The 25,886-nt window shown below is 51.7% G+C and overlaps 1 protein-coding gene across 1 annotated transcript in view; it reads left to right on the top strand.

Annotated features, from left to right (window-relative positions):
- Positions 1–17,279: 17,279 nt before the first annotated feature.
- Positions 17,280–25,886, top strand: part of FGD3 (FYVE, RhoGEF and PH domain containing 3) — a 42,131-nt gene continuing 33,524 nt past the window's right edge. Inside the window, exon 1 of the mRNA XM_057498427.1 lies at positions 17,280–17,438. The gene's annotated coding sequence lies outside the window, so the exon portion shown is untranslated. The remainder of the gene's footprint in view (positions 17,439–25,886) is intronic.

The following is a 25,886-nucleotide window of genomic DNA, read 5'->3' as shown; positions in this document are numbered from 1 at the left end:
ATGATAAAGAAGCCATGGACATACAATGGGGAAATATCAGCCTCTTCAACAGGTGGTGTTGGCAAAACTGGACAGCTACATGTAAGAGAATGAAACTGGATCACTGTCTAACCCCATACACAAAAGTAAATTCAAAATGGATCAAAGACCTGAACATAAGTCATGAAACCATAAAACTCTTAGAAAAAAACATAGGCAAAAATCTCTTGGACATAAATATGAGTGACTTCTTAATTAACATATCTCCCTGGGCAAGGGAAACAAAAGCAAAAATGAACAAGTGGGACTATATCGAGCTGAAAAGCTTCTGTACAGCAAAGGACACCATCAATAGAACAAAAAGGAATCCTACAGTATGGGAGAACATATTCATAAATGACATATCCGATAAAGGCTTGACATCCAAAATATATAAAGAGCTCATGCACCTCAACAACAAAAAGCAAATAATCCAATTTAAAAAATGGGCAGAGGATCTGAACAGACACTTCTCCAAAGAAGAAATTCAGATGGCCAACAGACACATGAAAAGATGCTCCACATCACTAATCACCAGGGAAATGCAAATTAAAACCACAATGAGATATCACCTTACACCAGTTAGGATGGCCACCATCCAATAAACAACAACAAATGTTGGCAAGGATGTGGAGAAAGGGGAACCCTCCTACACTGCTGGTGGGAATGTGAATTAGTCCAACCATTGTGGAAAGCAGTATGGATGTTCCTCAAAAAACTGAAAATAGAAATACCATTTGACTCAGGAATTCCACTCCTAGGAATTTATCCTAAGAATGCAGCGGCCCAGTTTGAAAAAGACAGATGCACCCCTATGTTTATCGCAGCACTATTTACAATAGCCAAGATATGGAAGCAACCCAAGTGTCCATCAGTAGATGAATGGATAAAGAAGATGTGGTACATACACACAATGAAATATTATTCATCCATAAGAAGAAAACATCCTACCATTTGCAACAACATGGATGGAGCTAGAGGGTATTATGCTCAGTGAAATAAGCCAGGCGGAGAAAGACAAGTACCAAATGATTTCACTCATATGTGGAGTATAAGAACAAAGAAAAAAAACGGAAAGAACAAAACAGCAGGAGACTCACAGAAGCCAAGAATGGACTAACAGTTGCCAAAGGGAAAGGGACTGGGGAGGATGGGTGGGAAGGGAGGGAGAAGGGGAATAAAGGGCATTATGATTAGCACACATAATGTAGCAGGGGGGTATGGGGAAGGCAGTATATAGCACAGAGAGGACAAGTAGTGACTCTGTAGCATTTACTATGCTGATGGACAGTGACTGTAATGAGGTATGTGGGGGGGACTTGATGATGGGGGGAGTCTAGTAACCATAATGTTGCTTATGTAATTGTAGATTAGTGATACCAAAAAAAAAAAAAACCCACCAGACAATGTTCTTTTAAAAATCATCAGTTTTAAGGAACTCAGTGGGAGATTAGTCTGTTATATTTGCCCATTTCTGTTGCTCTTCCATCACCTCCGATTCTCCCAGTTTCTTTCTGCTATCACATGCCTTCTGTTGGAAGATCTTTCTTTTATAATTCTTTTAGAATGGGTGTACTATGTAGAAATTATCTTAGTTTTTCTGCATGGGAGAACGTCTTTGTTTCCTCTTCATTCCTGAAGGATATTTTCTACTAGTTATAAAATTCTGGATAAAAGATATTTTCTTTCAGCATCTGAAATATAGGCACTTTATCTGGTGTCCATGATTTCTGGTGAGAAATCCTGCCATCTGCATCTTTTCTGCTTTGTAGGTAATGCACTGCTTTTCTCTAGATGCTTTCAATATTTTTCTTTGTCTTTCATGTTCAGATGATTGATTAGGATAAGTCCAGACACGGATTTCTTTTGGTTTACTCTTTTTGAGATTTGTCAAATGTTTCAGGGTCCTGAATATCAGCATCACCCTAGAATTTCTCTAGCAGAGATTCACTGGGACTCAGCACTCAGCATCTGCCCGTGCTTCTGCCTGCTGAGACGAACCGCAGACTGCTATGCTGCTCTTTCCTCACCTCACCCTCATTCTGGTTCCTGCTCTATTTAAAATTTGGATATTTTGCTCATCATGGATTTTTCTGCATTAATTCTGAGAGACAACTCCTCTTTATCTCTTTTGAAATTCAAGAAAAAACTCCCTGGGAGCTCAAAACAGACCTCACTGGCCAAGCCGGGACTCATGCCCAGGCCTGGGCTACCCATGGCTGGCTGCCAAAGCCAGGTGGCCCACCTGCAAGACTGACAACCAGTGCAGCTGGCATGGGAGAGACAGTAGGTGGGTGAGGGCAAATCCAGGTAAACTCCCTTCAGAGAGGAGCAGGCAGTGGGGCTGGAGGATTCTGTCCCAGCAGGCTTCAGACACCAGTGGGATGTCATCATGTTCTTGGAGAAACTACATTTCAAGCCAAACATCACCTATACAAATAAGATCGTTTTTAACCTACAGCACTTCACATTCTTGTCTTTTTCCCCAGTTTACCTGTGTTGTTAAACATGTGAAGACTACTTCATGTACTATGTGCATGTATGCACATGTATGTGTGGTGTACACTGTATGTATGTAGACTGTGTTCATGTAAGTATACTTCAGTAAGAAGGTCAGTGAGACAACAAATAAAGAAACTCTCTTAAAAAGACAGAGAAAAGAAATGAAATGATGGATCCTAAAAAAAAAATTTTAAGAGCTCTGTGTGAACCATGTATTTTGGAAGAGAGTGGTCCAGGCTTAGAATTGGCACTGTTGGAGTGCAGACTCTTGATTCATGACTCTCTGAGCTGATAAACTGAAGTTTAAGACAAACTGTCTTCAAGGAAAAAAAGAAAAACCAACTCACAAAATATTTTAATTTACAATAAATCTGAAGATTTGGTTTCTTAAGTTTATTTGTGGCTTTGCTTTTTCCTCTCAAATGGGCCACATAAAGATGCTCCTCAGTGCCTTTTAGTCACAAGTAGACACAGAAAAAGGTTGTGGGCCTGGGTCTCCAATCACCAATGGAGGAAATGTGTTATTTCTCTACATCCTGCCAGCACCAAGCATTGGTCTTTTAAAGTTTTGCCAGTATGGTGTGAAATAATATTTTGTTGCTTTGATTTGTAATTCCCAGACCATTGGGGGATGTACTCTAAAATACGGGGAGGCCACGGTTATTGGGGGATTAACTGACCACCATCTGCTTCTTCAGATGGTACCATTCTGGAGACCAGTTTATCTGACATCCATCAGCATAAATCAGTTTGACATAAATAGAATAGATAGCAGGGACCCAGGGGTTTGACATACTGTACTTGCACATGGCATTTATTAAGCACTGATCCGTAAACATCCTTCTGCCTGCTGGCCTTCCAGGCTGACCCACTGTGGCCTCGGGCCAGACCCCCAGGCGTGTCTGGGATGTCAGAGGTGGCTGGTACTGCCTGTCTGTGCCCACTTGAGTCTCCAAGGCTCCATGCAGCACTGAGTTATTTCTGAGACTCAGAAATGATTGTGGCATGTTTTGCTCCCTCTCTCCCCACCACACTCACAGGGTGTAAGTACATGCTGGCCTTCAATACAATACTCTCTGATGGGACTTTTCTAAACTGTTCAGAGGCGCCTACCCCCTGAGATGCTCCTGGGGAAAAGCAGCAGGTCCCACATGCCTGGGGGCAGCTTCTCGGTGATTCCCCTCTTGGAGATGTTGGTGGAGGCAAGGCTCAGGTGTCCCAGGCTGGTCGCTGTTGCAGGGTTTATTTATCCCTTTGGAAAACACCATCTGGGTAGGTCGAGTGCCTCAGGCTTCTCGCTGAGGCTGACCTTGTCCGCAGCAACCATCAGCTAATGTGCTGTGCTCACAGGGCTCCAAGAAGCTCAACCTGTGCTCAGTCCCACAGCCCTACAAGTCACAGTGCCCCCAGCTGGGTGACCTAGGGAAGCTGCTCAAGGCTTTGGGCCCCAGTGTCCCCATCTGCAAAGGGTTTAGTGGTGGAACCCATCTCACCAGCAGCTGTAGGGTTCCACGAGACAGAGGAGATGTGTTCAGCACCCGGCTATGATCCTTCAGGTCTCCGCCATGAGATGGGGCTTCCTGTTATGACAGGGGGCCTTTTCTTTTTCCCTTCCAAGCAGGTACTCAGCTGAGTGGAGGGTGGGGCAGCTGCCTCATTACCCTGGCTCCCAGCTGTGTGACCCTGGGTGCGCTGAGCCTCTGTGGTCCTGCGAGCAGGACCTGGGGAATGCGCCTGATTCTGGAGCCCAAGCACCAGGCCTTGGCCCTGTCTATGCACAACGGCCCTGCCCTGTGCTCTCCCCTGTTGTGGAAGCCCTGAGCAGTAGGAGTTACTGATTCCTTGGGGAAGGAGGTGGCCACAGTCCAGCCTGACCTTTTTTTGGTCTTTAGGGATGACATTGTGAGGAAGGGTGCACCCCAGGCTTCTTGACTGGGCTTGTGTGGCCTGTGTTTTGCAGGGCTGGACATGGAGGGACACAGATACTCGTATAGCCCAGGTATGGGGAACAGCTAGGGACCTGTGCTGATTACACATACAGGGAGGTGGGCCTGGGTCCTGGGGAGCAGTCAACTGTCCCTACTCAGGCCCTAAGCCCGAGCGCTGGCGGAGCAGCATGGAGAAGTGCAGGGTGGGGGCCCCACTGAGGCTCCTGTCAGGTGTGTGTGATCAGCCACATTACAGGTGAGGAAAATGAGTCCCTGGGCAAGGTTTTGGGATGGGGAGTGCAGGCATTGATGGGTTCACTGGGTTGTGGGGCCCCCAGGGTGGTAGGTGCAGGTGGGTAGGTGCAGGCCCTGGAGTGGCTGAGACTGCAGTCATCAGGCCTCCGTGCTCACTTGGAAGGGAGGGCCCCCACCTGGCGTATGGATACTCTGAGGTCACCATTGTGACCTTCATTCATCCATCTTTGAACCTGTATTTTGTCAGAGAGGTCAGAACAATGGCATCTGTGCAATGTCCCAGTGGTCCAACCACTTTCCACCCACCTGCTTCCCTGGGACAGGTTCATTCTGGCTCTCAGGCCCTGCCCAGCCTCCCCTGCCACAAGCTACCTGAGCAGAGATAGCTCCAGCTGGCCAGGGAGGCTGGGTGTGGGTGCAGGAGGCTGCAGGAGGGTTGGAGTCAGGCCTGCCCATGCTGGGATGTCTGCAGGCAGAGTGAGGTGCTGCAGTGTCCAGGTCTGAGCACACCTGAGGTTTAAAGACACCTCAGAGTGATGGCTGTAGGGAGCAGAGAGGCCCTACCTTCCTCAAAGCCCCTCCGGCTGGCAGGAGGGAGGCCAGGGGGCCATATGGCCTGCACCCCCGAGAATACCCCATATCCAGGAGCATTCCCTCCACTGACCCCCAGCTGGGGACCCTCTGTCCTCCTTCCAGGCTTTCTGGGGCCAGCTTGCAGCACCCCACCAGAAATGAGCTCCAAAACAGATCGCACGCCTTTGGACGGCACTGGCTAGGCACACCACAGAGATTACCAGGACGCCAGGCCAATGACCTAAAATGTAAAACTTTTCTTTATTTTGAATGAAATTAAATAGCTAATATAAGACAGTGTGACAAGTCAAGAGAGACTGTGGAAGAAAAGAAGTCACCTTCACATGGCTTCCCTGCAGCCCACGCTGCCGGTTCTTCAAGTCCCAGCCTCAGCTCATCTCTGAGTTTCCGTTCGTGATTTTCTTCAGAACTTAAGTTTCTGGAACTTGCTTTGGCCACTTGAGGTCGTGTTAATCAATTCCTGTGTTGACATGTAGATTCAGCCCATTTTTCTTACTGTTGAACTGCATTCCATTACAGCAGGATATAGCACAATACATTCAGACTGTGGACGCCTGACTTTGCTGGCTAACAGTAATGTTTCAATGAATAGTCCTGTACCTGTGGGGCCCTTCCTGCTTTTTCTTGCTATGTACAAGAGATACTAATACCTCAAACATTAATAAATAAGTAAAATTAGCTAGGCTATTAAAAATATTGTTATGCCTGTAAATTTGCAAGACTACATGAAATAGACAAATATCTAGAAAAATATTACTGAACTGACTCAAGAAGAAACATCCTGAATATTCCCATAACCACCGAAGAAATAAAATCAGCAATTAAAAATCTTCCCACAGTGCAGTTTTACCAGAACTGGAGGGAACACATAATTCCAATGTCCTGCAAACTTGGCAGCATACAGAAAAGGAAGAAACACTTCCTGTTCATTGTATGAGGCTAAAACATGCCCAGGTATATGTGAGAAAGACAAATCACAGACCAGTCTTGTCCCAAACAAAATTGTAACACTCCTAATCTCCTGACAGAACATCAGCTGTGCGTCAGGAAAGACAGAGAGGCACAACTGAGTTGAGTTCTGACCCAGGTTTACTATGCACACTGTCCCACACAGGTTCATTCCACTGGGATACGTGGCAGGTGTTCTGGTCTGTGTGCCCCTGTCTGTGCCCAAGTCTCATTACCGATGATGCATGATTGCCCACCATGTGCATGTCCTAGGGCAGCTGCAGCAGATTTCCACAAACTTGGTGAGACGAGCAGAAACGTGTGCTCCCCCAGCCTGGAGGCTGGAAATCTGAGGTTCAGTTGGGGCAGGGCTGCACTCCCTCTAGAAGCTCCAGGTGGGGGGGGTCCTTTCTGCCTCAGCCAGCTCCTGGGGGCTCCAGGCACCCCTGGGCTTGTGGCTGCATCCCTTGTCTCTTGCCTCTGTCCTCACATGTGTGTCTCTGTGTTTGTCTCCTTTCTCTTAAAAAGAAACCAGTCATTGGATTTAGGGCCACCCTAATCCAGGATGATCTCATCCTGCAAAGACCCTTAACTACATCTGCCAAGACCTTATTTCCAAATAAGGTCCCATTCACAGGTGCTGGGGGTGAGAACTTGAGCGTTATTGCGGGGGACACACACAATTCAACCTACTACATCCACCTTGGTCTTCTTTTTCAAATAGGCCTTAGGTCTTGATTTTTGGTATTTTTTTAGGTGAATTTTTGAGTCAATTTCTCTAATTCAAAGAAAAATCCTGTGTTAGTTTTCTATTGTCATTGTAACAAATCACCACATGCCCTGTGGCTTGAAATAGCACAGACTTATCTTGTGCAGCTCATTAGGTCTGGCGACAGGTCTCCCGGGCCCAAACCAAGGTGTTGACAGGGCTGTGACCCCCGGGGGCTCAGAGAGAAGCTGTCTCCTGCTCATCTGGGTCATTGGGAGAATGCAGCTCCTTGAGGTGATAGGATGGGACTTTCACAGCTGTTCACAGACGTGTGTGGCTGAAATCTGCGTCACCGTGGCTCATATCCCCACAGAGGGCACCAAGGTGCTGTTGTCTTCTTGTTTCAGCTCTCAGACTGCAAACGCCTTTCCAAGGGCCATTTAGTGCCTTATTTTTTACCACTTTTGTGCCTTTTATTGGTGATTTTTCTAAGATGGCCCCAAGCATAGTGCTGAAGTACCGTCTAGTGTCTCTAAGTGCAGAGAGGGCTGTGATGTGTCACAGGAGACAGTCCTGCCTTCAGTGGCCTCCTTTGGGCATGAGTCACAGTGCTGGTGGCCGAGAGTTCAGTGTTTATAAATCAACAATATATATTAAATAAGGTGCCTTTGAACAGAAACAAACATAAGCCAAGGTTATGCACCAATCAGTTGAAGAAGTGTGACCCGTGGCTTGTGGCATCCTAACCTTGGTTTCTCTCAGGAGCAGCAGCCCTGTGTTTGCTGATTCAATGTTCCAGGTGACTTTACAGAGCACGACTGCAGGTAATGAGGACTGTCCATCTCAGTCTGTTATGGCTGCTGTAACAAATACCATGAATTGGGTGACTTATATTTCGAAGTTTCTCATGGTTCTGAACATCCAAGACCTGCGCTGGCAGATTTGGTGTCTGGTGGGGGCCTTCTTCCTGGTTCCTAGATGGCGTCTTCCTGCTGTGTCCTCTCCTGGCAGAGGGACAGGGGTTTCTCAGGGGTCCCTTTTCTAAGGGCTCTGATCCCATCATGAGGGCTCCCTCAAGGCCTCTTCACCTCCCAAAGGCCCTGCCTCCTAACACCAAAACTTTGGGGGTTAGGTTTCAATACGTAAATTTTAGCGGAACACAAACATTGAGTCCATGGCACTGGAATACACCATATGATAGAATAAAGTCCAGAAACTACACGATTATCTCAATGGGTACAAAAAAGCATTTGACAAAATCCAACACCCTTTCAGGATAAAAGACACTTAATACACTGGGAATTGCAAGGACTTCCTCAGCCTCAGTGATGAAGGGCACCTGTGGACAACCCTCAGGGAGGGGCACCTTTCTTCTTTCATCCGTCACTGCAGACAGCTGCTTCCCCATTGTCACAGCAAAGCAAGGGCATCCATTCCACTTCTATTCCCCATCAGGGAGGATCTAGCCAGAGAAGTTGGCAAGGAAAATAAACAGAAGACATCCAGATGGAAAAGCAAAAGGCAGAATGATCTATTTGCAGATGATATGGTCTTGTATGAACTAACAAGTTCAGTGAGGTTGCAGGATACAAGATCAATACACAGAAACCAATGTATTTCTGTACACAAGAGCCTGTGGAGGTGTCCATGGCTGTGCAGACCTGGGTTTGGGCCTCCATGAAATTCTCCTGCATCTGTAACTTGAGACAAAACACCCCCTCCCTCTCCTGGAAGACTGAGGATAGGGGATGGTGGTGACCCCCACCTGCTCTGCACACATCTCCCAGGCCTTCAGTCCCAGGGGTGGCTCTTGTCACCCCCCTTCGCTGTAGGGGTGCCCAGGCCCAAGCAGAGACAGGACTCTGAACCCCAGGGAGGCCCCAGCAGCCTGGCTGGATTTCTCACCCCTGACACCCTGCTGGGCTGAATGGGGGCAGTGTCCACATGGAATTGTGGCATCTGCCATTCTCCTAGGGAGAGTCGGTGTGGATGCAAGCATGGCCTTCTGGGACTCTGACGTGTTCATGGTTAAGCTTGCAGTGAAGCATGTCTGCAGTGGCCCGGCCGGGAACCCATGCATTCCATGTGCTTGAGTGGCACAGACATAACCACCAGGTCTGGGAGGCATCCTCCAGGGGCTGGCATGTTGCACAATTGCCGGGAAGTGGGAGGGCTCCCATGGGGCAGCTCAGGGAGGGTCCAGGCATCTTCCCTCATGGTGGACTTGGCCTTGGCATGCTGGACGGGTATCCCTCCCTGTGGGGCTGCCTCCACCCAGCCCAGTGCACACTCAGGCCTGGGCAGTGGTCCAGGGCTACCATCAGAGCAGGAGCACAAGCAGGCTGGCTCGTGGGGGTCGCTCCTGAGGCTGCCTGGGGAGGGCTTCTGACTCAGAGACCCCTGGGCCTCCAAGACTGACAGATGTGCAGCCTGCTGGGCCACCCTGTTTGGGGGGCTCACCTGTCCTGCCCTCTAGCCACCAGCCTCCAGTCCTGCCGCCAAGGGAGGAGGGCCCAGCTGTCCAGAGGCCCTTGCCCCCCTCGCCAGAACTGCAATGCCAGAGCCATTTACCAGCTTTACAGTTTCTCCATCTGCGAATAGAATTAAGGATGCCTACCTCCCTGGGGCCAAAGGAGGCATCCTTGTGTGCAAGCCCGGCATGCACCAGTGTTCAAGAAGACTTCTGCTTTGTGTGTTCCCTTTGAGAATAGTCAGTGCACAGTTCTGACTCAGTTTACATTGTTTGCATAATAATTTGCAGTTGTGTATGTCTGGGCAGGTTGGTTCAGTGTGTCTGAAGGCAGCTGCCCTTTCCTGGGCTGTGGCCCCACCAGGTCTGACTTGCCCGGGTGCTGAAGGTAGCACTGCTCCAGCTCAGCAAACTAGCTCCTTTATGCTGTGGGTGGCACAGGAGAAATTTCCTATGGATGGGGCAGTTGCACAGATATTGTTGAGCTCAGCAGAGAAATCTTGGAATTGAAGTATTTCTGCCATTTTTCTACACACCACAGGAAAATCACATTGCTCCCACCTCACATAAAGACACCTTTTCTTTGCTGAGGCTTCTGAACGAAAGCCAGCTGTGAGCTCAGGCCCAGGGACTGAGTTACCTGCTGACGCCTGGTTGTGGCGCAGGGTGCCTACCTGGACAGGACATGGGTCCCAATCCCTAAACAGCCCCTGGACTTTTGGGACAGGGAGGAGTCTTTCTCTGAGAGAAGTCTGGTGTTAGTTTTGGGGGAAAAGATCTGGCTTTGGACAGTTAATGAAGCCACCTGTGGAAAGTGCCTGAAATGCAATGAGAGCTCAGAAAGCAGGTAGTTCTCTTCTCTCCTGGGTTTTGTTTATTGCACGTTTTTCACCACAACAGCATGGGAACAAGGAGCATCTGCATGAGGCCACCCCTCACCCCCCACCTTTGCTGAAGTCGCAGCTTCCACTATGCTGCCTTTCCCCCACCGCCACAGCCCTCCTAGGTCCTGACCACAGTGCCTGTTTCAGCGCGTTGGGAGATCACCACAGCCTGTGCCGGTGGGTCTGGGTTTTACCACCTGGTGGAGGGCAGAGGCCACACTGGGACACTGGTGCTGTCTTGGGTGGAAGGACAGGCACAGTTCTCCCCAGGTGCCAAGGACGCTGACACCCATGGGTGTCACTCACCACGTGGCCATATGTGTGTGCATGCCCCACACTGGCTGTGATGGCAGGGAACCCAGGGTCAAGGCTCTGTGGGCCTGGGCTGCAGGCCACCCTCCCTACAGGAGGTGCTGAGACCACTCCAGCACCGTGATCTTGCGAGACCTGGAGGAGAAGCTGGGACCGGCAGGCAGTGTTGATGGACAGGGAATGGGGGGGCTGCCTCGGCTCTGGCACAAGAGGCGCCCCTGCAGGCTGGCAGGTTCCCACCTGTTTCCAGCCTGGGAGCACGAGAGAGACGCTGTGAAACCGTGGGCCCAGCCAGGGGGAGGCAGCGTTCACTGGGTGGCCTGGTGTGGGGCCTCGGGAAGCCACCGCCTCTTGGGCGGGCAGTACGGGGAGCACCCTGGCTGTGGGAGAGCAGGCCCCTGGGCGCTGGGCATTGGGGCCCTGGGTAAGCCCTCACTGGGGCAAGAGCCAGGCAGGAGCCAGGTGCAGCTTCGGGGATGCGCCCCAGGGGGCTGCAGCCCGCCTCCGGCCTCCGCATCAGCCACAGCCCCGGCCATGTGCGTGTGTGCACGGCCCCGCCGGCAACGGCGGGCAGGCAGGCGGCATGGCCCTTCTGCAGGCGGGGCTGCCACAGAGCCGCTGGCCTGTCACTGTGCCCGGCTGCGCAGGGCTCGGCATGCCGGGACTGCCGGGGCCGCAGGAGGTGTCATGGCGCAGGTGCGTGCGGGCCGGGGACTGGCCTGGGCTGGAGACTGCAGTGCACATGCCACACACACCACACTGCACACCACAAACACCACACACCACACACACCACCGCTCACGCCACACACCACACACATGACCACACTGCACACCGCACACACCACAAACGCCACTGCTCACGCCGCACACACCACACTGCACACTGCACACACCACCGCTCACGCCGCACACATCACACACCACCGCTCATGCCACACACCGCAGACTGCACACTGCACACCACACACAATGCCTCTCACACTGCACCCACCACACACCACCGCTCAAACCACACACCGCACACTGCACACTACCACAAACCACACACATCACCATACCACACACACCACACACCACCGCTCACACCACTCACTGCTACACAAAGCACACTGCACACCACACATACCACACCACACACACCACTACACCACACACCACCACACACCACACACCACACCACACACACCACTACACCACACACACCGCACACCACACTACATGCCACACACACCAAACACCACACACACCACCACACCACAACACACACACCACCACACACTGCACACCACATTACACACCACACACACCACACACCACACACACCACTACACCACACACAACACCACACCACCATCCAAACCACACCACACCACACACACCACTACACCACACACACCACCACACACACCGCACTACATGCCACACACACCAAACACCACACACACCACCACACCACAACACACACACCACTACACCACACACACCACCACATACTGCACACCACATTACACACCACACACACCACTACACCACACCACCATCCAAACCACACCACACACCACACACACCACCACCACACCACCATCCAAACCACACCACACACCACACACACCACTACACCACATACAACACCACACCACCATCCAAACCACACCACACACCACACACAACACCACACCACCATCCAAACCACACCACACCACACACACCACTACACCACACACACCACCACACACACCGCACTACATGCCACACACACCAAACACCACACACACCACCACACCACAACACACACACCACCACACACTGCACACCACATTACACACCACACACACCACACACCACACACACCACTACACCACACACAACACCACACCACCATCCAAACCACACCACACCACACACACCACTACACCACACACACCACCACACACACCGCACTACATGCCACACACACCAAACACCACACACACCACCACACCACAACACACACACCACTACACCACACACACCACCACATACTGCACACCACATTACACACCACACACACCACACACACCACTACACCACACCACCATCCAAACCACACCACACACCACACACACCACCACCACACTACCATTCAAACCACACCACACACCACACACAACACCACACCACCATCCAAACCACACCACACACCACACACACCACACACAACACCACACCACATACCACACACACCACACCACACATGCCACCACACACACCAGACACACCAACACCCAACACACCCAACACATACAGCATACACACCACACACTGCACACCACCACCACACACACCACACTTCACACCACACACACCACCACACCCCCAACACCCACCACACCCCACATACACCCCACACCACAACACACACAACACACACACCACCACACCACACCACACACCACAAACACACACCAGACACACCACCACACATAATACGCACACCACCACACCACATCACACACACCACACCACACCACACCACACACAACAGACACACCACCACACACAACACACACACCCCATGCACCACACACACCACAAAACACCCACCAGACACAACACCACACACACCACACTACACACCACCACATACCACACACATCACACTACATACCACACACACCGCAAAACACACACCACACACACAACACACAACATATACCACACACCACACTACACATACAATACCCAGCACACACCACATACACCACACACTACACACACCACACAGAACACACCACACACCACATAGATCACACAGAACATATAACACATGCCAACACATACAACACACAACACACACATATCACACACCACACACCACATGCATACACACTACACATACATCACACAATGCACACACCACACTCTACACAGAACAAACACACAACACAAGCACCACATAATACATACACTGTACAACACACAAAACCACACACACTTTACATATACCACACTGCACACACACACCACACAGTACATGCCATACAACACACATGAACCACAGCATACACACACCACAACACAACACATCCCCACGCCGGCCTCAGAGCTGGTCCACCCCCATGTGCCTCTGCAGGTGCAGTGGGTGTCTGCACCCCGCAAAGCAGCCGCCGGTCAGGTGGTCCATGCTCTGCGGCCAGGACTCCTAAGGTCTGCGGGAGGGAGGCTATGGCAGGGCCCCTCTACAGCCCAAGGCTCCAGGACTGGGCCTGTCCCAGGGCTCCCTCAAGGAGCTATTCAGAGCGCTGTCTCTCTCTCACCCACTTTCATTTTCATTAGGGAAACAAGTTCTTCAGATAAATGTGGGCAAGGGTCTTTTCTTTAAAGAGGCTGGAAGGTGTCCTTGGGGAGACAGCCTGTTCTGGCTCATTGGTGACATGGACCAGATGCTGTACATCTGTGATGAGGACATAAGCATGTTCCAGCTGGCGCTGGGCTTCTTCCGGGGTGACTGGAGTGCAGCCATGTGGTCAGAACCAGCCTGAGGTGGACAGTGCAGACATGTGTGCTCTGTCCACAGCACACAGCCCCCAGGCAGCCCCAGGCATCATGGAGGCTACGTACATGGTACAGAAGAGTTGCTTCGGTGGGGTGCCTTCCCTTCCAGGCCCAGGTCTGCCAGCAGGTCGACTGAAGGCCGGCGGCTTTGGACTCAGGGCCTTCTCTATGCTGGGCTGTGTCCTTTGTACAGGGACTCCATTGCCAGAGCTTGGGCTGGGCCTCAGTTCCTCATCTGTGCCGTGGGGTCCTGACAGCTGGTCCCTGGGCCCTTAGAGGGCTTGCTTGCTCAGCAGCCTCAGCCTGCGCCATGGGGGCCTGGCCCTGCTCTGGGCGCCAGGAGCACACTGACATGCTGGGGAGCTCAGACCGGGACATGTCTGTGTCCACCTCTGTGGCATGTGCTCGGCCAGTGCCTCAGTTTCCCCAGCAGTCCAGTGGGGCTTGCTGTGCGACTGAGGGCTGTGCCCTGTGGCATGCGCAGCCTGTCTCACTGCCTGTGTGGCAGGAACACTACCCCTAAGATTGCGGCCCCAGCTCTGCCCCGGTCCTGCTGCTGTGGGCTAGTTTGCAGGGAGTGTCCATCTGCTCCAGACCCTCAGGCCATAACCCTTGAGAGGCTCTCAGCTGCCCGCTGCCCTCAGCAAAGGCAGCATCCCTGGTAGCCCGACTAACTGACCCACCAGCCACTAACCGGCCGCTGACCAACTAGCTGGCACCCACCCCCTGCCCGCCTGCTTGCTTTTCCTCCTTCCTGCCTCCCCGTCTTGGCCCGGGAAGCATTCGTTTCAGCCTAACTGCACAGGATATAGAGAGACAGGTGAACACACGCGAGAGGCAGAGCCGGTGGGGTAGGAAGCCTCAGCTGGGTGGCATCCCTGGGAGTTGTGAGCGTGGGACACGGGCCACCCTCCAAGGGCCTGGCCCACTGGGAGAAAGCCGTGAAGACAAGGGAGCCCTAGGGTTGGAGGCCTTTCCCGCCTCCAGGTCAGGCCCTTGGGCGTCGTGGGAGACTGTGAGCTCCTGGTGACGTGGGCTAAAGAACTGAGCCCAGAGCCAGAGAGCCCGCTCAGGAGGTCTGCACAGTGTGGGACAGGGCCTCAGGGACAGGGCCGTCCTCCCCTACCCAGGGCCTCCTGGGTGCTGCCCCCTGTCCAGTTCCCAGGGCGTCTGTCCTCTCAGCTGCTCGGTCTCCTGCAGGGACCAGGGGCAGGCAACAGCAGTGGCCAAGGCCCCAGGGTGGCCCCAGGCTGAGACCCCGAGGAGAGTGTAGAGCATTTAGAGGGAATTCCACTGGGTTTTTTTTTTTTTTTTTGTAGATAATTATTTTTTATTGAAGGGTAGTTGGCACACAGTATTACATTACATTAGTTTCAGGTGTACAACATAGTGATTCAACATTTATATACATGACAATTCTAGGTACCAGCTATCACCATACCAAGCTGTTACAATATCTTGACTATATTCCTTATGCTATACATTACATCCCGGTTACTTATTTATTTTACCATTGGAAGTGTGTACTTTTTTTTTTTTTTTTTGTGAGGGCATCTCTCATATTTATTGATCAAATGGTTGTTAATAACAATAAAATTCTGTATAGGGGAGTCAATGCTCAATGCACAATCATTAATCCACCCCAAGCCTAATTTTCGTCAGTCTCCAATTTTCTGAGGCATAACAAACAAGTTCTTACATGGAGAACAAATTCTTACATAGTGAATAAGTTACATAGTGAACAGTACAAGGGCAGTCATCACAGAAACTTTCGGTTTTGCTCATGCATTATCCACTGGGCTTTTAAAATTAAAAGCTACTTGCGATAGATGCTTGGCCAGATAATGAGGAGGCCCTTTGTTTCCCAGCACTGAAAACAAACACAGAGGCCCAACATGGGCTCACTCCTGCTTGGCTGACCCACCAGATCCGGGTCTGATGCCCGATCGCACTGATGTGTCCCCCTCCCCAGAATGTGCTCGGTCAGGACTTCTCCGGTCAGCATCCTGACTCTCCATCCCCCAAAGGTATCCACTTAATGAGACCCTTTTGTCCCCAGATGGAGGTAGCCTCACCCAGAATAACCCTTTTCTCTGATCATGTCATCCTTGCCCCCCTTCCTGTGGCCTCAGAGCATCTCCACCTGCCAGAGGGCACTCTGCCCAGTTCCGGAGTCACTTAATAAAGCCAATTAGGTCTTCAATGTTACTTGGTTGAATTTCATTTTTTAAAACCATTGATTGATTCCTGGTAATTCCTAGCCTGTCTTCTCTGGGTGTGTAATTTTGTGCCTCAGAATATTCTGCCTGGACAGAGCCGGACAAGGCTAGATTTTTGCTGGGTGTGTCTTACACAGAACTTGTAACATCCTAAAACAAACTACTGTCCCATGCAGATGGGGCTCATTTCTGTCTGCTCCTGTGTTCTTAGTCCTTGAAACATCTTGGCCTCAGGATCCAAGCAGCTGGTGTGGCTGCAAACTGGATAAAGCCTGGCATCTGAGGTGTGGTCTCAGGGCTCCCGGCAGCCTGTGCTGCTCCACAGAGACAGGTCCCAGGCAGGGCGGCTGTTGTCTTTCTTCCTGGGTGACTGACCAGGACCCCAGGGGTGGGCCAGGAGCTGCCTGCATCTGTGTGGGGGCTTCGTGTGCAGGGGTGTCCATGGGAAGCCGAGGCAGGTGGCCTAGCTGATGCCAGGAGCTGCTGCAGAGAGGCCCCATGCCCACACAGAGGGGCTGGGGCAGGTGCAAGCTCAGAGTCGAAGACCTTGGGTGGCAAGTGGCTGTTTGGTCCCCTGATCACCCTGCGACACTTTGTCTTAAACCAAGTTCCAAAAACCTGCAAACCAAGCTGTGCTGCTGAAGAAATAATTGACTGTGGGGCCAGCAGTCTCTCCAGCCCGCAGCCGCTTCCTGAGAAAGTCCTGGCTGCAGATCCCTTCTGAGGGACAAACAGGTTCCCTCTCCTCTCCTCCGCCCTCCTTTCTGGCAGCAGACGCCCTGTGAGCTGAGCCTGCAATCCGAATAGGAAAGGGTGCCGGCGACTGCTCAGGACCCTGAGGGCAGGGGCCCCGCCCCCCGGCTCAGGCCCCAGCCCGGCAGTGTGCGCAGCCCTTACTGCCTGAGTGCTCACAGCCCTGCTCGCGCTGTTAAAATGTTCCCACACGGTTAAAATTCAGCCCCACTTTCTTCCAGGGTGACCACAGTGCCTGGCTGAAGATAAGGGCGCCAGGCTCTGCGATCACCCAACCTTCCTGGAATCCAGAGCAACACCGCAGGCTGAGGTGAGTAACCGTAGAATGTTTCCAGAGAATTCTGGTTTGCTTTTGCTTAAATAAGGAAGTAAAGCAAGTGGTGAGGAGGCTCCACTCGCCGCAGCCCAGCCTCTGGGTGTTGAGCATGGTGTTGGGGAGGGGGCTCCGTGCACCCAGCCAGCCAGCCTCATAGTGCTGGTACACCCGTCCACCCTCCCAGCCCTGGCCACGGAGCGAGGGGTAGCTTCCATCTTTGAACAAGGTGCGGTCTTGGTTTAAGCCAACCTAGAGCACTTTTTGAAAACGTGTGTATTCAGAGAGCAAAACTGAATCTGGCGTCCTTTTGGGTTTCTTGGCCACATTGCTCCTCAGATTTCAGGCCGCTGAGTGGGAATTAAGTTTTCCATAGGCAACCAGCACGGAGACGGCTTTCACGGCCACTGCGGAAGCCTGGAACCTCCCACCAGCTGTGGAGCTGTTTTTTAGTCTCTTACTTCCAAGTGGGTTGGCTTTCCTCCCAAGTGCAAATACAATAAATGTTCTTTGTAGACATTCACGTGTTATGGAGAAGCGTGGAGGGAAGATGGAAACCCCCGGAAGCAGGCTGCCCAGCACCCCGCCCCGGCTGGTGGGCGTTTCCATGGCTCCCGCTGCCCCGGGGAGGGAGATGACAGCACTGGACCCCTGGTGCCATTGCCATGGTCTGACAGGTGCTGCCAGCCCCTGTGCAGCCCATGAGTGGCCCCCATTTGGGAGCTGCTTTCTGGGCCTGCCATTGCTCCTGCTGGCTGCTCAGAGATGGGTGTTGGCTGACTGCCTGCCTGATGCTCCTGGCATCTCTGAGCCTCGGCTTCCTTATTGGTCCTGGAGCTCTTCCTTCCAGGGCTTCCTCTGGCCCTGCAGCCTCCGTGCTCCCTGCCCGCCTCTGCCCTGTGCATTGGGTTTTGTCCTTTGCACAGCTCAGAACAGTGTGGCCCCGAGTGGCTTGGTCCTCATGCAATGTGATCCACCCAGTGGGTGGCCCCTGAGCAGCGTGGCCCTGAGAGGTGTGGCTGTGGCAATCATGCCACCTTCTGAGCTGCAGCTTCCCTCCTGAGGAAGGGAAATGGGGATGGCTCTGAGGTGGTACCACATTCTCTCAGTGTCTGTGGGGACTCAGTCTGGCCAAGTAGGACGGTTACACCAGGTCAGCCTCCTCCCTCCCTCTCTGCATCTGATAAGGTTTCTAGCAGCTGCCTTGGTCCAGTCATGACTTGTTTCTCCTAAGGACCCAGGAACTCCATGAGTCTTTTATAAAAATCAAACTTTTTGGGTTGAAATACCTGTAGATTCACAAAGACCTGCTCCCCGGTGGAGCTGCCCTGCAGAGTGGAAGAGCTGATCCAGCCCCTGCCACCTGAAAGGCTCCCGGCACTCCAGCCCTGCCTCGCACCCCGCTCCCCACACCCGTGCTCCTGGCTGCCGCAGCACCAGTTCAGAAAGCCTGTGGCGGGGCCGTGTGGCAGGGGCCTTCCCACTTACCTGCGCCTTCAGAAGCTTGCGCTGTGCACCAGCACCCCTCCCTCCGGGCTGTCAGTGGCGTGGCTGTGGCACAGCTTTGCCACAGGGCAGTGGTGCCCTTGCAGGTCCTTGGCTCGCACTTTGGGGCTGGAAAGGGAGAGCCACCTGGTCATGAGCGTGGTGCCCGTGTGGGCCACGCCCTCACCCCTGTGGGGCCACTTGCTGTGCCAGGTCGTGGGGTGTCTGGTGGCTGCACCCACTTACACAGAGTCTGCCCAACTGGTTTCCAGAGCAGCTGCCCTGTGGTGTGTGGCCCGCCCATGTGAGTGCCCAGCCCCCACCTGCCTGCGCCAGCCACTGGCTCGCTGTGCTCATCCTTTCAGGGCCTTAGCAGGCACTTGCCAGGGTGGCAACGGCCCATCCGTGCCTCTAGGCTGTCTGTGTGTCCTCTCTTTCTGGGGCCTCTGGGTGCCTGTGGCCCATGTCCAGCGGGATGTTTGTCCTGCTGCGGGTCCTACCGTGCTTTGCGAGCAGCCCTGTGGGGGCAATTGCCAACGCTGCCCCTCTGGCCGACCGATCACTCTCCCTCCAGGGCCTTGGGCAGAGGCTTCAGATTCTGAAAAACTCAGATTTGTCTACTTTTCCTGTTGAGGATCATGCTTTTGGTGTCAAGTCTAAGAATTGTTCACCTAGTCCTCAATCCCAAAGATTTTTCCTATTTTTTTCTTTAAACTTTTTAGTTTTATATTTTACATTTAAATCTGTGACCAGCTGAGTTCAAGCTGGTGTAAGGTGGGCAGTTCCGGTCGGTCGGGGTTGATCATGTGTCCGTGGATGTCTAATCGCTCAGATGCCCTGCGTTGAGAGGCTGGCTCTCCTCCCTGAATTGATTTTGCACCCTTGTCAAAACCCCTGTTCTTGGGGCTGCCTGGGTCCCCGGCTCTGTCCCACTGATCCACGCCTCTCTCTGGTGTTGTCTTGGCCGTGGCCATGGAGGGAGACTTACTGTCAGACAGCGACTCCTCTGCTTCCTCTCTTTTCCTCAAAGTTGCTTAGCTATGCAGGGGCCTGTGCTTTTCCATTTAAATTTTAGAATGGGCGCGTCTCAGATCTATGACAAATCTCACTGGGGTTCTGACAGAAACTGCAGTGACCTTGTTGACCATTTTGGGGATGATGCTCTTTTTCTTTCACTGCATCATCAAGCCATGACACATGCCTTTTTTTGTCTTTTAGATTTTTATTTCTTTTATCAGCATGCTATAGTTTTCAGCATGCAAGTTAAGTTCAAGTCTTATTTATATTTGACGATTTTTTTTTTTAGTGTAAATGGCATTGTATTTTTAAATTTTTGGTCTCTCCATTTTCATTGCCAGCAATGACTTTTATGAAATGACCTTATATCTACGACCTGCTGAGCTCACCAGCTCTTGGAGAGTGTGTATGGATTCTTGGGACTTCTTTTGAAGATGATCATATCATCTGCCAATGTGGACACTTTCATGTCTTCCACCCCACTCCAGGCACAGGGAGTTCCCTGCCTTGCCTTATTTCACAGGCTAGACCACCCACTACTCTGATGAATAAAAATTGACACCTTTGCCTGTTTCCATCTTTAGGGGGTGTTATGGGCTGAACTGTATCACCCCAAATTCACATGTTGGGGTCCTAACCCCAGGACCTCAGAATGTGGCTGTGTTTGGAGATGGGGCCTTTTAAAAAGTAATTGAGTTAAAAAATGAGGTCATATGTATGGGCTCCAGTCCCTTCTGACTGGTGTCCTCATAAGGACAGGAGATCAGGACACAGATGCAGAGGGGTGGTCACATGGGGACGTGCACCCAGGAGGGAGGCCTCAGGAGGACCAGCCCTGCCAGCACTTGGATCTCAGACCCCAAGCATCCAGGATGGGGAGAGAATGAATTTCTGCTGTTGTTTCTATGGGATTCTGTTATGGACCCCCAGCAAACTGATCACCCTGCCCCCCGCCAGAGCCCAGAGCCTGTCACTGCTCTGACTTCATGACTTCTGTCTCTTCTTGGCTCTCACCTGATGCAGTCTTTGTGTCTGGCTTCTTTTGTGATCTACCCATGCTATTAGTATATCAGTATTTCACCCCTTTTTATCCCATATAATGGCTATACCACTCTTCTCTTATTCATCCTCTGGTTAGTGGACATTTTATGCTTCTACTGGCACCATGTAAGGTTCTGTGCTCATGGCCTTGTCAACACTTGGTATTGTCAGTCTTCATCACTGTCGCCATTCTGATGGGTGTCATGATACCTTGCTGTGGTTTTAATTTGCATTCCCCTGACAGGAGCTGTTGAGTGTCTTCCCAGGGGCTTACTTTCCATGCACATAACTTTTTAGAGTCAAGTATCTGACCCAGTCTGTTCTTCAATTTAGTTTTACTGGGTCATTTGTCTTTGTTGTTGTTGGTTTGTAGGAATTCTTTGTATGTTCTGGACACAAGCCCTTTGTCAAATAGATGTAGTGCAAATATTTCCTCCAAGTCTGTGGCTTGCCTTTTCATTTCCTTCATGAGGCCTTTTGTTGGACACCTGTTCTTCATGATGAAGTTTGGTTTATTGAGTTGTTCTTCTGTGGCTAGGGCCTTTATAGCCCAGAAAATCTTGCCCACGTCGAGCTGTTTTCCCTGTGTGCTCTGAGTGACAGTCAGAGGTCATTTTCCATATGGATGTCCACTCATTCTAGCTTGCTGAGAGGACTTCATTTTACTGCGAGGAAGGTTGGCACCTTCACTGAAAATCAGTGACCACATGGCTGTGGGCCCATTTCTGGACTCCATTCTGCCCCCATGATCTGCTTCTCTATCCCTGGGCTGACACCACACTGTCTTGTTTCTAGCTTAATTCACTTTTATTATAGTAATTATTTCATGTAGTAAATCATTTTACTTATTGTAGGAAGTCCTGTTCTGTGGCAGTCTGCCGAGCTAGTTCTCCACTGTGGGCACACACACCCCCTTCCCCCTGGCATTGCCCTGCAGCAGATTTGGCTACACTGAGTGTCATGGCTTCTCTGTGTGGGCATGATGATCTGCATGGGGGCTTGGCTGGGGGGCGGGTGAGCTGGGTGCTGTCATGGCTTCATTGCTTTGGTTGAGCGCCACACAGCTTTCCCCAGGAACTGGGGGCAGGGTGCACCCCAACTGCATGCCTTTCCAGACTGCCCCACCTCTGTGGGATAGCAGTGCCCTCCATGCCCCCCAGGCTCCCTACATCCCAGACTCCCCCTTTCCCCCATGTCCCCTGTGTGCCCCACGCTCCCATGGCTCCTGTATTCCTTGTGTGCCCCATGCCCCTGGCTCTACCTGTGGAGCCGTCACATCTCGGCTCCACTTTGTCATGGAGACAAGCCACAGGAGGAAGTACAGATGTTTGTTTGTGTTTGTATTATCAAGTCTTACATAAATGATTAAGGTTTTTATCCTTAATCATTTATGTATTAAATAAATCATTTATGTATTAAATAAATCATTATGATTTATTTTCCATATGGATGTCCCCCCATTCTATGATTATGGTTACATGATTAAAAATCCAAAAATATACCCTCTCTCCCATCTGCCTCCATTCAGCTTCACTCTTGTTTTCCATAGATGACCATTTTAAACCATTTAAAAATTTTCAAGTTTACATAAAGTTGCAATTGATTACCAAGTGTCGGTATTTTGCCACATTTGCCTTCTGCCCATGTATAGGTGGACTTCTTTTCTCAGAACCATTTAAAAAAATTTGCAGCGCCCATGTGGGGAGCACGCTGCCCCAGGCACCTTCATTCCACCATGGGGCTGCATTGTCCACATGTGTGTCTCCCTCGGCAGTTGCAGGGGCTGTGGATTCCCAGCCAGTCCCCTCTGGGTGGGCCTGGCGTTTCCAGCTCTGCTCTTACTGACTCCAACACAGGGACACCTGGCTCCTTGTCATTGTGCACCTGGGCAGGTGAGCCTGTGGCGCCCATTTCCAGAGGGGTGGGTGCAGGGCATAGGGTGGCTGTCCCTTACAGCCTCTCACCCACAGCCTCCTGGTCATGGCCCATCTGGCAGGGACAGGGGGAATCAGTGCATGCTCTACACACTCGCCAGGCATGCGGGGGCCCTTGTCACGTACAGGAGCCCCTTAGGCCTCCTTGTCTGTGACTTATCTGTTCTCCCCCGTGCCCTGAGTCACTGGCTTCTTCATCACTCCACAGCCTACTCGTGCCCCACAGAGACTAAATGATGGCAGTGACCCACAACGGGGGGCATCCATCTGAATCTTAAGAAAACAAAACCTGAGCCAATTTGCAACAAAATCAAATGTGTTTTGAGTCATGTCAACATCAGACATGCTTTATATCTGGTGATGGCTTTGATCCTCTGTCCTCAGGCTGCTTCCTGATTCACACATGAGCTGGAAGCTGTTCAGAATGTGAAATGTCTTCAGGGATGAGAGTTTGGCGCAGAGCTAACCCTCTGTGACCTACCAAGGGATTGTCCCAGCTCATTAAAACATCAACCACTGGTCATAAACACCTTTTATTCTGGAATAGCTTTTTAGTTATTTTATAGTTTTGTAGGTTATAGTTAATATAGTTTTATTCTGGAATAAGATCATACAGAGTTCTTGTATGCCCTCCACATAGATTTTCCACTGTTAGTGCCTTTGTAACCGGGCTGCACTTAGGAACACCAGAAGCTAGACTGTAGTCAGATGGCACCAGCACCCTATCTTGGATGCCACTGTGTATTTAGTGAAGTGGGTGTGGTGCTGCTGCTCTGCCCCCTCATGCTCACGATGCGGACAAACCGCAGCAAGCTGCCAGTTCACACTGTTTGATATTTCATACTGTAAAAACCCTCATTTTTGGCACAGGCGTTGAAATGGGCCCTGGGATTGTGATGTTAATTGTTCTGACACTTTTGCAAGAAGGCCTGCCAACACATGCGGGCTCACCTCTGCCTGTCCAGGGAGCCACACCCGTGGAAGCACAGCATGCCCCAGAACGGTGTTGCTAGTTGAGGATAAACCTTTCCAATGGCCCTGGTCGTAGGAGCGTAAAAAACATTTGAGCCTTTTCCAGTACCCGGGTGGTGCCGTGTGGGTGTCCTGCATCTGTCACTTGATTTTAGCCAATGGTGCAGAGAAAAGCTCACTGTCCCTACCCAGAGCTAATGGAGAGGACCGTGGTGGCCAAAGAATGGCCCGGCCGGGGCGGGACGGGAGGGCGTGGTGGCAGGGTGTGGGCCCCTGACGTGGGTCAGCCCATCTGCATGGGGGATAAAGGCAGCTAGCTGGGTGTGGCTGCCTGGCCTCACCTTGGGCTCCCAGGGGCCAGCTAGGCCCAGCTTAGTGGCATGGAATTAAGGTTGGGAGACAAAGCACGGAATTTCAGGAGAATGACAAGCATCCGCGTAAGTATGTCCCATGATAAAGCCATGCCCCAAATAGCCCATGGGGTATACTCACACCACAGAAGGGTAGGCTTGGCTACCACGTTCTTGTTTCTCCCCCACAGAGCCGCCAGTGGGCCTGAATCAGCCCCCAGAACTCCAGGGCTCTGAAAAACCCCAATTAAACTGAGACCTGATGTTCTGTGCACCCATCAGAGAACGTGTGTTTGGAAAAACTCTGTAATAAAATGCTCAAAACAGTGTTCTCATTTTCAAATTAAAAGGCCTTTTCGTGGTAACCTGGGGAAGGGGCTGTGAGCCTCTTGGCGTGTCTGTGTTCAGTGACTGCAGGCATGGCCTGTGAAGCTGGCGGGTGCAGGGCCTGGACTGGGCCCAGGCAGCTCCGGTTCTCCCCCACTGCAGCCCCTACACCCAGCTTCCTGGTCCCTCTGTGTCTCAGTTAAGCCTCCAGCCCCTTCAGTTCTGCCACCCCTGCCCTTGCTCACCAAGGTGTGCTGTCAGGGGAGGAGAGCCTGTATGCGTCCTGGGCAGAGACGCGCATACCATGCACATACCATGCACCACTTTGAACCTTTGGAAGTGTGGTGCCCTGTCAACATTCCTACTTTCAAAAAAGTACAGTCTAAAACCCAAACCATGGAAGGGTGCATGCTCAATCTGGGTGTCGTGTGCCCAGGAGTCTCAACATCTGGCTGCCTCTTTCCAGCTTTGGACTCCTGGAGGGTGCCTGGTCCTGAGAACTATAAACCCGCTCTGTGTTCTAGGCATGGCCCCTGCTGGCCTTTCCCCTTGTGTTTTTGTTTCTTCGGCTGTGTAGACGGTCTACATGTTCATGTGCATCAATCCCTTTCCTTTATGAATTATGCTTAAAACTTTCTTTTACCTGAAGTCATAAGGACCTTTCTATAAATTTTATTCCAAAAGGTTTGGCTTTTCTTGCTCTTCATATTTGGTCTGGGTTCATCTGGAATTGATTTATGTGTATGGTAAGAGGTGGTGATCCGTGTTTACCCCTCTCCTCATTTCTTCAGCTCATGCTTTCCTCACCAATTTGCAAGGGTGTCTGCCCTGCATGCACACCTTGCTTGCTTGCAGCCTGGTGCTGTCACTGGGTGGGCCTGGGCAGACGTCCCACCTCTGTGTACCCTGAGGGCCTCGTCCTCCATTCACCCTGGAGATTGGGGTTGAGCCTCCACCCCTCATCTGCAGAATGGGAATAATATGCCTGTTTGGGGGTTTCTGGTGAGATCACACCAGATCATGGCAGAGGAGCCAACGTGCACCTGCACAGGCTGCCGCACCCAGGGCCTGGCGCCGTGACCGTCTCTGTCCTGCCAGCAGATGTCGTGTGCTTGGGAGTGAACAGTGAACCAGGGAGCTGGGGGCTGGGCAGAATCCACACTCGTGACCTACAGGGACTCTATGAGCCTGGCCTTTACCAGTGAGGCCACATCCTTCTTCCCACCCTGCACTGTGCAGACCTTCCTGGGGAAGCAGCCCCGGGGTGTGGGCTCTGCCCCAGCCAGCATTCCCCTATGGTTTTTCTCAGCTGGCCAGGC

Source organism: Manis pentadactyla, chromosome 3 (genome assembly GCF_030020395.1).
Source record: "Manis pentadactyla isolate mManPen7 chromosome 3, mManPen7.hap1, whole genome shotgun sequence".
Classification (NCBI taxonomy): Eukaryota; Metazoa; Chordata; class Mammalia; order Pholidota; family Manidae; genus Manis; species Manis pentadactyla.
Note: the sequence above shows the minus strand (reverse complement) of the source record. Positions and strands in the feature narration are given on the sequence as shown.